Source organism: Brassica oleracea, chromosome C5 (genome assembly GCF_000695525.1).
Source record: "Brassica oleracea var. oleracea cultivar TO1000 chromosome C5, BOL, whole genome shotgun sequence".
Lineage (NCBI taxonomy): Eukaryota > Viridiplantae > Streptophyta > Magnoliopsida > Brassicales > Brassicaceae > Brassica > Brassica oleracea.
Genome location: NC_027752.1, coordinates 30,173,353 through 30,184,929, shown reverse-complemented (window position 1 = coordinate 30,184,929; position 11,577 = coordinate 30,173,353). Strand labels below are relative to the sequence as shown.

Below are 11,577 nucleotides of genomic sequence, written 5' to 3'. Positions count from 1 at the left end.
TAAAAAAAAATCAAAATATAACATATAAGAAAATTCTAACATATAAGAAAAGTATAACATATAAGGTATCCTCATTTTTGTATTTTAAAGTCATTTAAAAATATATATATAACATATAAGATTTCCTCATTTTTTTAATTTAAAGTCATTTTAAAAAATTCAAAATATAACATATAAGAAAAAATCTAATTTTTTTATTATATGGTTAATGTGATTGTTTAATTTTTTTTAATAATATAAATTTAAACAAAAATGAAGAAGGATGCAAAAATTGTTACCAAATTTTTATTATTCATAATAATTAATTGTCATATATATGTAAATCATATTAGGTAATTCCGTAGCTTTTATTTAAGGAAAGAATACACACTTCCTATATTTTAGGTTAATATAATGTTCTCTAGTGTTATATAATTATAAAATAATGTGACACCATTAGATTAAACTATACTTTATAGTAGATGCTCTAGAATTCTTTGAAATAGAATTTAGAAGGCATTTAGAGTGCCACCTAGGATTTGGGGTTTTTTTTTTTTAATTAATACAAAATTAAGGTTCTACTTTTTCAAATGCTTCTCAATTAATATATAGGGGATTATTGAAAATTATAACCCTATTAAAATTCCCGAGAACTCCCTAATTTATTTCCGATTTTCTGATAATTCGTTAGGCTTTCGTCAGCCATACGTATAGCGCCTAGCGAGTTTTCGAACAAGGGATGTGGGTTGTTGTGGCGTTACAAGTTGTATCAAAACTAAATCCAAACGAATATGAAGTCATGTGCAGGCTCACACAAATATGGATAACGATCTTGGAGCACAACAAGAACGTTGCGTTCTTTGAGAAGAGCTAAATTGTAACATCCCTGTTTGTGGTATAGAAATTTTTTAAAAGAATTGATTTTAATATATATGTCACCAAATTGCACTTACCTTTTCAGCTATACATCTAGAAAGAACTCTACAGTTAAACGTGCTTGAGATGGAGTACTGGGAAAGATAAGTGACATATTGAAAAGTGATTTGCGATATCATGCAAATGAGTCAATAGCACGAAGAAAAGTTATGTAGTGATTATAGGGTTATTAAACAAGACTTTACAGCTTACAAAAATTAACGCACCGCCCTTCATGCAAGAAAAAGGACCATAGACCGTTTGAGTGGACGTGGGATGCCCACCGTAGGTAGTCGAGGCATTATAGATTTTCAACAAAAGTGTTACATGAATAAACTAAAATATTATTGAAAATCAAATATGGATTAAAACTAGGTTTTGAAGATGTAAGATGTCTGCCCTGAATTAGTCTCTGACGTAATTGCTGAAGCAGACGTCGTGTTGAGTGGTGAAGACCATGTGGAGTCAAGATGCTGAGCTGGAGTCGTGTAGACTTGGAGAGCAAGTGTATATCTTAGAGATATGGAAATAAGAATAAACTTGAGAGCAAGTGTATATCTTAGAGATATGGAAATAAGAATAAACTTGAGAGCAAGTGTATATCTTAGAGATATGGAAATAAGAATAAACTTGAGAGCAAGTGTATATCTTAGAGATATGGAAATAAGAATAAACTTGAGAGCAAGTGTATATCTTAGAGATATGGAAATAAGAATAAACTTGAGAGCAAGTGTATATCTTAGAGATATGGAAATAAGAATAAACTTGAGAGCAAGTGTATATCTTAGAGATATGGAAATAAGAATAAACTTGAGAGCAAGTGTATATCTTAGAGATATGGAAATAAGAATAAACTTGAGAGCAAGTGTATATCTTAGAGATATGGAAATAAGAATAAACTTGAGAGCAAGTGTATATCTTAGAGATATGGAAATAAGAATAAACTTGAGAGCAAGTGTATATCTTAGAGATATGGAAATAAGAATAAACTTGAGGAGCAAGTTTATGACTTAAGTTTATGACTTAAATGAAGAGGAATAAGTGCATTCCTAGAAAAGGAAAGTTGCACTTAATGTTATGGAAGATGTCCATATCCATGTTGCCTTGGATACTAGGGTTTCGGGAATGCGGTGAATAATATAAGATAGCTATGGGTCATCTGTAGAGAGAAAGAGACACATATAGAGATGGCAATCATGGACTTGGACCGCGGGCCTGGCCCGTAAAGGACTGTCGCAGGACGGTATTGAGACGAGGTTTTCTAGGTCCGTAAATTTGCGGGACTGAGTCTTTTGCGGGATGGGACGAAACAGTTCATGCGGGATTACATGGACCCGCATTTTTCATTTCTTATTTACCTGAAAAAAACTAGAGAGAGAGTGAGAAGAAAATGATTCTTGTGACTTTTCCCCCAGAAAACATAAGTAGTTCCGGCGATGATGATTCGAGCTCCGGTGATGATGATTCGAGATCCGGCGAGGACGACTCCAGCTCCGGCGATGACGATTCGAGCTCTGGTGGTGTTTTGATTTGGTTTTCTCTTTTTATTACACACAACTATGAATTGCTTTATTACAATGTGAGATTTCTTGTTTAAGTTGATTGGTTTTGTTTTCAGTACTGTAAAATTATGTTTTTCTTAAATTAAATTTGGTTACAATGATGTTGTTTAGGAGAAAATTTAGTTGTATTCATGTCACTTGTATAATTTGAAAAAGTGATTCGCGATTTATTTTTGAAATCCAAAGAATTACACAGAGAGATGGTTTGATGAAGACATACAACACTTGAGCCAAGTTATTACAAAGACAACAACGCAATCAGATTCAAACTTAGTAAAATCTTATGCTGATAACAAAAAAAAAGCTTTTAACTCAAGAACGCAAGCACAAACAGAGCTTTATGGCATTGATTTTTATAAGGCTTTAGTGAAGCTTAATGAGCTCTCTTCAACTCTCTTACACAACTCTTCCACTTGAACATTCATGAATTAAGCTGTAGTAGGTGGTTTGATAAGGAGGCATCCCGCGGGACGGTCCGCGAAGGCCTATATGTTCTGCGGTACGGGTTTGGGCTGGTATTCTGAGGACCGCAGCCCGCGCGGGACAGGCCTGTTGTGACCCGCTCGATGACTAACTCGCCGCGGTACGGGACGGGATGGGTAAACCTGTTTGACATCTCTAGACACAGAGTCTGATCCTATAGAGAGAGAGAGAGATCAACTCTTATAAGTATTCTTGGGTCGTGCTAAAGCAATTGCTAAAGTACTTGATGGAAAAGAGACATAAGCGGGTAGCTTAGGAATCTTTCAGTAGCGTGTGTTAGGGAGTTAACACTAGACGTGTAAAAGCTGAATTAAGCAGATCTTGTAATATATTGTTTAAAGCAGATATTGTATTGTTTTGTCTCTCGTTTTACTTTTTGCAGTACTATTGTGGTGTCATCTTGCACAAACAAGTGGTATCAGAGCGGACAGCTAAGTTATTGGTGTAATCCTGAAGGTGAAAATGGACACGATTGTTTCGATGAAAAAGGCAATCATGTTGAACGCAAACCTGTATGGTCACTGGAAGGCTCGCATGAAGCAGATGATTCGAGGAATCAATGAAGATGCATAGACATCTACAGAGATTGGTTGGGAGGAGCCTACCATAGTCACATGAGATGAGAAGAAGCCCAAGCCAAAATAAGATTAGTCAGAGGCGGAACGCAATGCATCAAAGTTTAATGCAAAGGCGTTGTTTGTAATCTTTGGAGCCGTTGAAGCAGAATAGTTCCAGCTGATTCATGGGAGTACTTCAGCGAAAGAGGCGTGAGAGATCCTGCCGAATTCGTTTGAAGGAGATGAGAGTGTCAAGAGGACACGTATGGATCATCTTGGGTCGCAGTTTGAGAATCTCAGGTGGTCTGATAATGATTATGTGGCAAGCTTCAGTGCCAAACTCAGTGTTATGATGCATGAAGCATGTGTACTTGAAAAGAAATACAAGGAGAAGAAGCTGGTAAAGAAGTTAGTACACTGTCTTCCAACGAAGTTTGGAGCTCACAAGACGGTCTTGAATAGGACCACAAACATGAATGAGCTCAAATTTGACAAACTTGTGGGTATGCTGAAGTCAAAAGAGATGAAGGTAGATAGTAGCTCGGTCTCTACGTCAGGTGGTGCATCAAGGAGTACATCACTTGTGGCTGGAAAAAATGATGATAGATCTCTGAATCTTGAAGATGTCATGGGTATGTTGACTAGGAATATTGGTAAGATGATGAATCCCTCTGGTGGGAGGAATCAGTATGTACTCCAGGGAGGTGATCGTGGTAATGGCAGAAGAAGAGAAGGTCTCAAGTGCTACGAGTGTGAAGGAGTTGGTCATATAAGGCTTGACTGTCCTATAACACAACGAAGAGAACTTAAGTGTTTTGAGTGCAGAGGTGTTGGACACACACGGCGTGAATTTCCAAACTTAAAGAAGGGAAAAATCGTTCCATTGCAGTCGTCTGATGATTCAAAGTGTGAAGAAGATATTGTTGCATTTGGTGCACGCAAGGAGGAATCCAGTGAATCTTTGGATTCAAATGTTGATACAGACTCTAAGGATTATCACGTGATGCTCGACAAATGGTTGCAGCTCAAGGATCAGAATCTGAGATGGGAGAATGTGGCTCAGAAGAAAACCAAGTTGCTTGAAGAAGTGCTTGAAGAACTTGCGGCTGTAAAAGAGAAGAATGAGTCTCTTGAACAGGAAGTTAGCAAGCTGAGAGAAGTTGCTATTGGTCAACGAGAGAGCAAGGATGCTGGAACATGATTTGGCTGAGAATCACAAGCGGGTCAGGATGCTCAACAATGGATCCAAGAATTTGGATAAGATATTCTCGATGGGACAACCAGCCAAGGTAAACTGGGGACTGGGATATCAAGGAGCTGAGAGTACTAAGGAGGTACAAAAGAAGGGGCTGTCACATTTCGTGCAAGGGAGCACATCAAAAAGTGGAGCCAAAGATGCTTGTCAGGGAGTGCGTCGGGACGTACGACAAGAAGTATGACAGGAAGTTCTACAGCACGTAGCTGTGAGCAACAAGTCGAAGGTAGTACATCAGTGCAACAACATGAAGGTCATACATGAGGTTCTGAAGCATGGTTGTGCATCTGATACAAGGAAAGTGACTGATCGGTGCATCAACAACTGTGTCAGGTCAAACAAGAAGCAACATCAGATGTGATGTTGGTTCTGTGGAAAGGTTGAACACAACAAAGTGGAGTGTTATGCTCGTGAGAAAAACATAAACATTTCCAAAACGGTGAACATGACGTTCATTAAACCCAAGAGGGTTGAAGAGGTGTCTTTAGCCAAGAGTGGCTTACTTGATGAGATCAAGGATCAGACATCAGAAGATGGATGCAGCTCTGTTAGGAGGGATCTTGAGGAAGATCAAGAAACTTCAACTCGGGAGACAGAACACAGAATTGTTTGTGGCACAAAGGGGAAGGATATCGAAGTGCGTCAGGAAGTGATGCGAGATGATCTTCAAGAGGGTGATAGTGAAATCAATCCAAGACAATAGCAACGAGTGCAAAATGCACTTGGTGTGGATGGAGAAGGGCTCATGGTCAAGAAGACGACACATGAAGGAAGCCAGGTCCTCAACAGAAGCTGGTCAAATGGTAGTTCGACAGGTGCGTCAGATCGTGATGAAGTAATCTATTACGCTGCAGCAGGGGCTGTAACATGATTACACATGGAGAAACATATGGGTATGGTTGTAAGGCTTGACATATCTAATGAGGGAGAAAATCATGGTGTGGTGCACATCTCGTGGGGGAGAAAAGTACATTTGGTATGGAAGGTTCCAAGTGAGGAACGTGGTTGTTGAACCAGAAGAATGTTGTGCTTGATCGGCGCACAAAGCTAAAAGGGGGAGACTGAAGATGTAAGATGTCTGCACTGAAGTAGTCCCTGACGTAATCGTTGACGTAGTTGCTGAAGCAGACATTGTGTTAAGTGGTGAAGACCATGTGGAGTCAAGATGCTGAGCTGGAGTCGTGTAGACTTGAAGAGCAAGTGTATCTTGCAGATATGGAAAGAGGAATAAACTTGAAAAGCAAGTTTATGACTTAAGGGAAGAAGAATAAATGCATTCCAAGATAAAGAAAGTTGTACTTAGTGTTATGGAAGATGTCCATATCCATGTTGCCTTGGAGACTAGGGTTTCGGGAACATGGTGAATAATATAAGATAACTATGGTTTGTCTGTAGAGAGATAGAGACACATAGGTTGATCGTATAGAGAGAGAGAGATTAACTCTTGAAAGTGTTCTTGGGTCGTGCTGAAGTTGTGGCTGAAGTACTTGACGAAAGAGAGACATAAGTGGGTAGCTTAGGAATCTTTCAGTAGTGTGTGTTAGGGTTAACTTAGACGTGTAAAAGTTGAATTAAGCATATTTTGTAATAGATTGTTTAAAGGAGATTCTAATAAAACATAGTGTTTGCTTGTATTGTTTTGTCTTTCGGTTTACTTTATTCAGTATTGTTGTAGTGTCATCTTGCACTAACATGTTTAACAAATATATTTGCTGGTTATTATTATTTCTATTATATAATTTTAATATTAATAGCACTTTTGTTATTTAAATAAAAACTTTTTAAATGCTTGTGTCTAATAATTTGTTTAAAAACATTGGCTAAGTAATTATTTATACTTTTTCGGTCAAAAGTAATTAATTATCTTTTCAGCTATATTTAAGTAATTATATATATATATATATTATATCTGTCTATAAGGTTAAATTAACATAGGACATTGCAGTATTTTAAACTTTGTTGAAAATTCACAATATCTCTACGTTCAAGTTGATGCCTTTTAAGTGAAAAGGTAAAAGAGAGAGAATTACATTGAGAGACACATTATGAGTTTGGTTTTCGCTGACAGACACATTACCAAATTAGCACACATTCTCATTCTAGTTGTATTTTTTTGGACAAAAGTAACCATGCTTTTGTTTAAAGGGACATGTTTTGCTTTTAAAGAGGCAATTTCAAGATTCATGAATTGTAACTAAGTTTGAGTTCAATTACAATAAATGATAAAATGTTTAACTAAAAAAAATCTAACGATTGTTGTGGAATTCTAGGTTTAAAGTTTTGTTACTTTAGTTTCACAGTTTTAACTTTTATACTAATAGTCTTTCTTCTGGTTTCTATACAAAAAGTATCCGAACAAAAAATTTATTGTATAATGCGAAAAGAAATATCAATGTTTACAAAGTGTAGAAACTATCATCTTATATGAATTTTGTAAATACCCAGAGCATGGAAGACGCAGGCGGGCTCTTCACTGTTATCCATATCTCAACTGACCATCTCTTATCTGACCACTGCGTACTTGACCCCCCCCCCTAACTCACATGTTCACAGCCACCACATCCATACAATTGCCGTCCACACCGATCATATCCACACATCCTCTGTCCAGAGCAGTCACATCTGCACCTCACACATCTCCACACTCGCCATTGAAACTAACACGGAGCATGGAAGATGCAAGCGAGATCTTCATTGTTATCTATATTTCATCTGATCACTTTTTATCTGACCACATCGCACTTGACCCCCGGCTCTCATGTCCACAACCACCACATCCACGCAACTGCCGTCCACATCAATCACATCCACACATCCTCTATTCACAGCAGTCACATCCGCACCTCACATATCCCCGACAACAACATTGTTTCTTCCTCCCTCTCCCAAGATACTTGCCACTGAAACTACGGTGTCGACAACAGAAGTCTTTGTTGTGTCCCTTTTTGATTTATCTCGGAATGTCGCTTCTCGTACGCGGCACTGAAGATGCGGCGTCGATGACAGAGGCGGCACATAACTTCATCAGTGTTCATCTCCATTACAGAGATCCGTCGGCATCCATGTCGGAGATTATCTGCGAAAAAAGCGGCAACAGAGAATAGACGGCAGTAGAGATCGAGAGATGTCGACAGAAAAAAAGGGGATTAGGGTCAATTTCGTATCGAGATGATGTAGGTTCGAGAATTAATTAATTATCCTTTTTCGGTCAAAAGTAATTAATTATCTTTTCAGCATTATTTAAGTAATTATATATATATATATATTCTATCCGTCTATAAACATAATAGCGGTTAAATTAACATAGGGCATTGCAGTATTTTAAACTTTGTTGAAAATTCACAACATCACTAAGTTCAAGTAGGCATTTCACATGGATAATGTAAGTACATAAAGATCATAATCTGAAGTAAGTAAATTATATTTTTGTACTTGGTGACACGAATCCTTGAAACAGTCCTGATGCCTTTTAAGTAAAAAGGTAAAAGACAATTAACTATTAGAGTATGAAATAGGTTTTAATTGGTAAAATAATAGAGCCAAGTGAAATAAAATGGTGAAAGCAAAAAGTAAAGGTAAAGTTATATGGACTCCACTTAATGGGCGATATATTTTCTATTTCCTATTAATGAAGAAAAGAGTTGCGCTAGAAAAAAACTAAATCACATGATAACAAAAAAAGGTTTTACTCTATATATAGTGGGCTAGCGTAAATAGTTTTACTCCGTTTTACGCTGATATGTTTACCAATCAGACATATAATATCGAACTGTTCATTGTAAGTATAACAAGACGATAGAGACGATTTGCAGTTTTGCATCGTACAATGTGTTATCTTTTTAAAGAGTACACAGAAACAAATATATGCATGCTCTTAAAAATCTAACAAATTTCTTGTTTATATCTAATTCTAATTAGCTCATGTTGGAGAAATATATCCAAGCAATCAAACTCAGTATATTTTAGATGACGAAAAATTAAACTTAAGAAGTGTTAGGAAAGATCAACTAACATTTCTACTTGAATTAAAAAGAAAATTGTGGAAAAATGGGGGATATGGATATGGGGTGGGATGATGGAAATAAATGGTTGATGGGTGATGATGATGTTGACAAGGCAAATACAAGAGCCTGATTTGATGGGTTTGGTGTGTTTCTTTGGATGTGATTTGTCTCTCACTCAGCACCATTCTCTCGCATTTCCTTAGATAGTAAAGGACTCTCCAAGTCCAAGTGTGTATATACTTATCCAGTCGTGAGTTCCGAATATTTCAACTAGATGTACGTCTAGTTCAGGTAATAAAAAATATATGTTTAGTCGAGTTTTTTTTTGATAATTTGTTTTATACATTTAGTTAAAGTTTATCATGAAATGATTCTACAATTTTTCTGCAATGAAAACACTTTTCAAATATACACTTTGTCAACTGTGGACATTTATTTTATAAATTAGTGCTAAATTTGTTTTAGGTATTTAACAAACAATTTTTGACAAAGTATATATTTTTAACAATGGTAAAATTTTATGTTGATTTATTTTCTAGATGGTGATAAACTTGTATCTTGGTGTTTAGGAAGGAAGTTTGCATTTGTATCGATAAATAAAGGGTAAATTTCAATTTTACGACTTTTTAAATATATCTTTAAAGAATAACTATTTTCATAAATATCTTAATTTATGGTGAAAAAGATTAAACTAACTCTGTAAATTATTTATAAAATATTTATAGAAGTTTATAAACTTAATATCACCCTCTAAATATTAAACTATAAACAATAATCATTAAGCCTTAAACCCAAATGTTAAAATATTTCTGACTGAATTTATTTTGAAAATTGGTTAACTTTTTTTTTTGTCATCATTTTGAAAAGTGGTTAAGAATTTATGGTATTTCAAACAATATTTCTAAATAAATCGTAAATATTTTTTTTACAATTGAATACAATCATACAAGTCTGCAGTGCCTCAATGCAAATATATGTCTACTATATAAATTCACATAATTGTATGCATACAAATTTACTATCAGTTTGATAAATACTACAAATCTACTATTATAAATCAGTTATACCATAGTAAACCATAAATTTACCAATACTTGAGCAAAATACTCAAAAGATTAAATAACTTTAACGCTGAAAGAGATAAGTTTACCACTTTATTAAAAAAATTGTCAATCAATAAAGTATATATACCAAAATACAAAAATCGACCAAAATTCGATCGTCTAAAACAAAAGTATACAATGAAACATTAGCCTATCATCGTAATGAAATCAGTAGTTCTTATATAACTAGTTCACGAGTAATAACTCTATCACTAATAATATAAAAAATACCATACTGTTCCGGGTGGTATTGCAAGGAGAGGCGGAGCTGAGATGTGAAGAGGAGGCCTGTTCTGTCGTACCTCAGCTTGAGCAGACTGCCATTCGAGGGCTCGAAGAACTGCCTTAAGGACTGTTTCCGGTGCAGGTGCTACTGATCTGTTCTCAAAAAGACGTAGAGAGATATGGATAATGTGTTGTATTGATAATAGACAGGAATATAATATATATATATATATATATATATATACTAGAGGAGCTCACGTAGGATCTCTAGAGCTTATCTACAGAGCATATACAAGATACTTCTATATAAAAGAACTAGAATACTCATGTATTTATCTCATATACGCCCCCGCAAGATGAGCGGCCGAATGAGAGCCCAATCTTGGAATTGAGTTGTTGTAGAGGCAGACGAGGTAACAGTTTAGTAAGTATATCGGCTAGCTGATCTTTAGAAGATACATGAGTGACTCTGAGGAACTTTGACTGAACCATATGACGAACAAAATGATAGTCAAGCGCCACGTGCTTCATGCGAGAGTGAAAAACATGGTTTGCGGCAAGATATATAGCACCCACATTGTCAAAAAAAAATGACAGGTTGAGACGCAGTAGAGACTCCCAATTCAGACAGAAGATATGACATCCAGCAAACTTCAGCGGCAGTGTCAGCTATAGACCTGTACTCAGCTTCAGTTGAAGAACGAGCAACAGTCTTTTGTTTCTTTGAGGACCAGACCACATGATGAGAGCCAGAGAAACAATGTATACTCCTGTTGAAGTATAATCATCCCGATTTCCAGACCAGTCGGAGTACGAGAAGGCATGAAGGTTGAGAGTGTTGTTGCTGCGAAGAAAGATGCCTTGATCGCGAGTTCCAGAGAGATAGCGAAGAACACGTTTTGCTGCCTGCCACTGTTCATCCGACGGATGATGCATAAATTGTGAAAACTTGTTCACAGCAAAAGCCACATCTGATCTGGTAAAATGAAGATACTGCTAGCTTCCAACAAGTTTACAATACTCACGACCATCAATGAGAGGTGTACGAGAAGTAAGTTGCAAGTGACAATTGGAGGCCATCGGAGGCCATCGGAGGCCATCGGAGTTGAGACTGGATTAGCATCAAGCATTTTAGTATGAGCTAACAAGTCTGTGATGTATTTTTGTTGAGTGAGAAGGATCCCCTCAGCAGTGCGATGTGCTTCAATTCCCAGAAAATAACCGAGAGAGCCTAAGTCGTTAAGAGAGAATCGGATGCCCATGCATTATGTGAATTTCTCGACCGCTGCAGAGTTGTTGCCTGTGACGACAACGTCATCAACAAAAACTTGAACCTCGCTCCACTCCCTGCATCTTCTTAGGTTACTCCCAAACTCAGAGTGCCTACCTCTGGTTTAATCCTTCCTCCACCAAAATCTTCATCTCTCGCCATGTTCAGTTTCATGAAACAGTCTTTCCTCACAAAAACCTCCATACTTCTCCCCCCCCCCCCCC

The 11,577-nt window shown here is 36.7% G+C and overlaps 1 long non-coding RNA gene across 2 annotated transcripts in view; it reads right to left on the bottom strand.

The window, feature by feature from the left end:
* LOC106296146 overlaps positions 1-10,603 on the bottom strand; it is a 15,523-nt gene extending 4,920 nt beyond the window's left edge. Inside the window, exon 1 of one of the 2 annotated variants that reach the window (XR_001261155.1) lies at positions 10,090-10,603. This is a non-coding gene — a long non-coding RNA (uncharacterized LOC106296146). The remainder of the gene's footprint in view (positions 1-10,089) is intronic. The other variant, XR_001261156.1, reaches the window with a different exon arrangement.
* Between the last annotated feature and the right edge of the window lie 974 nt (positions 10,604-11,577).